Here is a 5322-nt window from a genome sequence, read left to right on the forward strand (position 1 = left end):
CTAAAGCAGCCAGAACCCTTGACCATCCACAGACAGCCTCATACTGTCTTTTGTTATACTTTTAAATGCCAGACTCTGAATTGGTCAGTCTAAATTCTTTTGGTTTAATTAAATTATAATTAAAATGCATAATAAATGAAAAATATAACCAGTCATTCTGAAACCCCTTTTGTGTAACTCAGACTGTAGAATAAGCTAGCTGCAAAGTTACAGTGATCCACCTCCCTCTGCCAGCACTGCCACAACCACTGCCTGTCAAAAGCAAAAATCATAAAAAGGAAGAGGGGAGAGGGAACAAAAATAAGAAGATAAGAATCGCCGGGCGGTGGTGGCGCACGCCTTTAATCCCAGCACTTGGGAGGCAAAGGCAGGCAGATTTCTGAGTTCGAGGCCAGCCTGGTCTACAAAGTGAGTTCCAGGACAGCCAGGGCTACACAGAGAAACTCTGTCTCGAAAAACCAAAAAAAAAAAAAGAAGATAAGAATCGTAGCCGGTCATAGTGGTATACAACTTTCATGCCAGCATTTGAAAAGCAGAGGCAGGCTCTTACTGGATTGAGGCCTACAAAGTGTCTTCAAGACAGCCAGGGCTGCTTACACTAAGAAACTATGTATGAAAAGAATAAATTTAAGAAAGAAAAAAAAAAGAAAAGAAAGAAAAAAAAAGAAAAGAAAGGAAGGAAGGAAGGAAGGAAGGAAGGAAGGAAGGAAGGAAAGAAGGAAGGAAGGAAGGAAGAAAGGGAGAGGGGGGAACAGAGAGAGGGAGCAGAAGAAAAAAAGAAAGAAAAAAAAGAAAAAGAGAAACAGGCGTCTTTAGGAGTTAGTGTTACTTGATTGGAGATATCATTTCTCTGTGTAGGCAGGCAGGCAGGCAGACAGCCATAGTTGTTTGCTTTAGTTTAGCTTGGTTTGGTTTTCAGGAAGTGTTGCCGAGGTCATACACAAGCACAGGCCCAAGAAATAAATAAATAAATAAATAAATAAATAAATAAATAAATAAATAAATAAGAAACACACATCTGGGAGGGGGGGGCTAGCTTGGCCATGGAGTCACACACACACACACACACACACACACACACACACACACACACACACTAATAAAATCAGGACATCCAGTGTCTTGGCCATCAATAGTGTGACATTCATGTCTTAAATTGCAAACCAGAAAGTCAGTTGCCCACGTACAAGTCTCTTTCTTCCAAGTAAGATGTCAGTTCCCAGGGAGGCCTTGGGAACTTACACTTTACTCACTCACACCCTACTCAAAATAGAAGTCTGATTCTAAGTAGTCTGTGCACTGAATCGGTGGTTTGGGTGTCTCTCTTGTGTTGGGGCAGGGCGGGGGTTCCATCCCCAGTGCAGGTTCTAGGAGCAAATGCCAGAAAAGTATACACATGTGCGGGTGTAGGAAATGCTGCTGGGTGGTCAGTTTGAGTCCAAGCCTATTGCAGATAACTATAGAACAAAGGAAGCAGTTCGATTTGCTTCTATCTTGATTGGTTTCTGAGGACACATCCAAGGAGAATATGTAATCAATTCTGGCAGTAACAGCAGAATGGCAGGCTAGCCAGGTAAGAGGTTACCTAGCCCTTATCTAATCTGAAGTAGGCCTTCACATTCCATCTAGGCCTTAATAGTTTCCTCAGTCCTTAACATTCCATCTAGGCCTTACTCTTTTACCTATACCTTAACAGACAGCAGCTTTGCCCTCTGAGCCATCGCACAGGCATGTATAGATCAATGAATATCTTTCTCTGTATTCATTTATTTATGAGAGACAAAGTCTCTGTACATGGTGCAAAAACATACAAGACAGACCAGGCCGGCCACTCAATAATTTCTGCAGGCATGTGATGGAGGTGGCATCCAAACTGTGTAAGCAGTTCCATGCCACGTAGTTATCATTATTTGTTTTATGTATGTATGTTTGTATGTGTGAGATTACTTAGTTAGTTTCGTATTTAATTGAACCAGGGTTATTTGGGGGGGGGGGGGGGAGGAAATTTTTTTCTATATATACAAGCAATTGTAATTTGTTATAGTGTCCCTCCCTTTTGTGAAGTTTGGATTGGGTTTTGCTTGGGATTGTTTGTTTGTTTGTTGGTTGGTTTTTCCAGACAGGGTTTCTCTGTGTAGCCCGGGCTGTCCTGGAACTCACTCTGTAGACCAGGCTGGCCTCCAATTCAGAAATCTGCCTGCCTCTGCCTCCAAAGTGCTCCCAAAGGCATGTGCCACCACTGCTCTGCTGTACTATTTAAACAGCCCACCCCCCCCAAAAAAAAAGAGCAACAGCAAAACTGCAAATGTTCCTTCCTTCTCTGCATATCCAATCCAACCACTCCCAGCTAACTTAGGTAATGTGCGTTTCTGTGCCAGTTGATTATATATATATATATATATATATATATATATATATATATATATATATATAATACTGTGTGTGTGTGAAATACAATACAATAAAATAAAATTAAGATGCTCAATTTCTTCACAAGCTTTGTTTTATTTTATTTTTGAAGGTTTTATTTATTTTTTTATTTATATGAGTACACTGCAGCTGTCTTCCAACACACACCAGAAGTGTGCATCGGATTCCAAAGTCACCATGTGGTTCGTGGGAATTGAACTCAGGACCTCTGGAAGAACAGTCAACGCTCTTCAGACCTTCACACACGTTTTATTTTATTAAGCATTAAACATGAAGTAGAAATCATTTAAATATTGTCCAGATTGGCCTTACCAATTCCTAAATTGCTGGCAGGGTGAGGCTTCTAGTGAAAGTCTTCTAGTGAGCGGAGGCTTCCTCTTTCTGTTGGGGTGTGTTATCAACTCCATTACCATTTCCAAAGATCTCGGTGTGAGCCTATTGTTTGGTTCAGTGGGTTGCCAGAGCAAATGTGGACCTGAAAGGACAGTGAGTTCAGAGAATTCACACTGAAATCATCACTCAGGGACTTGAGGCAGAAAACTAGCCAGCCAGCCTCTGGATAGACATGGCTCAGCAGTTCAGAGAACCAGACCATCGCAAATAGTCCACAAACCTGCAGGGACGACTTGCAGATCCCTTCCCCCCACCCACCCCTCCCCCAGCCCCACCCAAACATAGGGAGAGAAGGCAGTGAGGGGGAGGGGGAGGTGTTGTGAGAGAATTTAGATAGCTCGAACAAATAGCTGGAGACTTCATTCATTTACTTCTTTTATTGAGCGTATGGTGAAAGAGGGAAAATGGCTCAAAAGGGAGGGAGGGAGGGCAGACCGTCTTCCCATGCTGGGATCATTCATGCTTTAAGAAGGAATGCAGGAGGCTGGAGGCTCAGCGGTTAAGAGCCCTGACTGCTCTTCTGAAGATCATGAGTTCAAATCCCAGCAACCACATAGTGGTTCACAACCACCCACAATGAGATCTGGTGCCCTCTTCTGGTGTGTCTGAAAACTGCTACAGTGTACTTACCTATAATAAATGAATCTGAAGAAGGGGGAGGAGGGGGAGGGGGAAGGCAGCCAGTCAGTCCAAAGGTGCTGGTGTGCACTCTAGGTGCTTTATCAAAAAGCCTTTAGTTCTGCTCTCCCATTTGATTCCCAAAGGGCAGTCTTGGAACCCTGTGCAGAGATAGATAGAAATGGCAACCACAGCAAACAAGCTAGTTAGTGAGTGAGTGAGTGAGTGAGTGAGCAGAGCAAGAGAGCTGGCTGGCAAAACACACAAAGCCAAAAGAAATGTCTGTCAAGTTTGGCCCCACAAAACAAAGCAAGCTCACATACATTCCCTGAGACTCATCCCTGGCTACAGGGAGTGTGATGTCCCTGAGTATTTTTGGAAGAAAGAAAGAAAGAAAGAGAGAGAGAGAGAGAGAGAGAGAGAGAGAGAGAGAGAGAGAGAGAGAAAGAAAGAAAGAAAGAAAGAAAGAAAGAAAGAAAGAAAGAAAGAAAGAAAGAAAGAAGGTGGTGTCCTTCCTACATCCCCCTTGCATGAGCTAGAGGTTTCTTTTCCTCCTCCTCCTCCTCCTCCTCCTCCTCCTCCTCCTCCTCCTCCTCCTCCTCCTCCTCCTCCTCCTCTTCTTCTTCTTCTTCTTCTTCTTCTTCTTCTTCTTCTTCTTCTTCTTCTTCTTCTTCTTCTTCTTCTTCTTCTTCTTCATTTTTAGTAGAGGCAGAGAGAGTAGAGAAGTAGCAAGAGAGAAAGAAGTAAGAGAACAAGAGAGGAGCTAGAAGTTTATTAAGTTTACCTCACAAAACAGTCTGTGTTGATTGATGCCAGGATGAAGGAAGAGAGAAAGACAGAGAGACAGAGAGACAGACAGAGAGACAGACAGACAGACAGACAGACAGACAGACAGACAGACAGAAAGACAGAAAGACAGAAAGACAGAAAGACAGAACTAGGTTGGTGAGAGAAATGGCTCAGCAGGTAAAACAGTGATTTTCCAAAGGCCCTGAGTTCAACTACCAATCACCTGTAATGAGATCTGACACCCTCTTCTGGTACATCTTAAGTCAGCTACAGGGTACTTTAAATAAATAAATAAATAAATAAATAAATAAATAAATAAATAAATAAATAAATAAATAAATAAATGGAAGGAAGGAAGGAAGGAAGGAAGGAAGGAAGGAAGGAAGGAAGATATATATTGTCTCAGGGCAGTCCCAAAAACTCAGTCCTTTAAGCCTCTGGTAAACTCTGAAGGGGTAAGACGTACAAATTCATCAGTCCTGCCTGCCTGCAGGTTGTGCCTTGCTTACTTCACTAAGACCCAAACTTTGTTTGATGTTTTTTGTTGTAGTTGTTGTTGTTATTTTGGTTTGGTTTGGTTTGGTTTGGGGTTTTTTTTTTCTTTTTTTTTTTTTTGCCTCTGCCTCCCAAGTGTTGGGATTAAAGGCATGAAGCACCACACCTGACTGGTGTCGGAACAAGTAAGAAAGTAAGTAAGTAAGTAAGTACATACATACATACATACATACATACACACATACATACATAAAGAGGGGACACACATGCCTAGAGGTTGTTGTTGTTTTACAGCTTTATTGTACAAAGGCAGAGGGAAAGAGAGAAGGTAGAAAGAGGGAGAGAGGCCACGTGGAGAGGAGGAAGGATGCCTAAGGTTTTAAGATGCTCAATTTCTCCACAAATTTTATTTGGAGAGCTGGCTCAGTGGTTAAGAGCACTGTCCTCTCTTCCAGAGGTCCTTCCTGAGTTCAATTTCCAACAATCATGTGGTGGCTAACAACCATCTGTCGTGGGATCCCATGTATTATTCTGGTGTGTGTCTGAAGACAGCTGCAGTGTAGTCGTATAAACAATGCCTGCATGCATGCATGCATG

This window comes from Mus caroli, unplaced genomic scaffold, assembly GCF_978045245.1.
Source record: "Mus caroli unplaced genomic scaffold, Mus_caroli_1 scaffold_56, whole genome shotgun sequence".
NCBI classification, from domain to species: domain Eukaryota; kingdom Metazoa; phylum Chordata; class Mammalia; order Rodentia; family Muridae; genus Mus; species Mus caroli.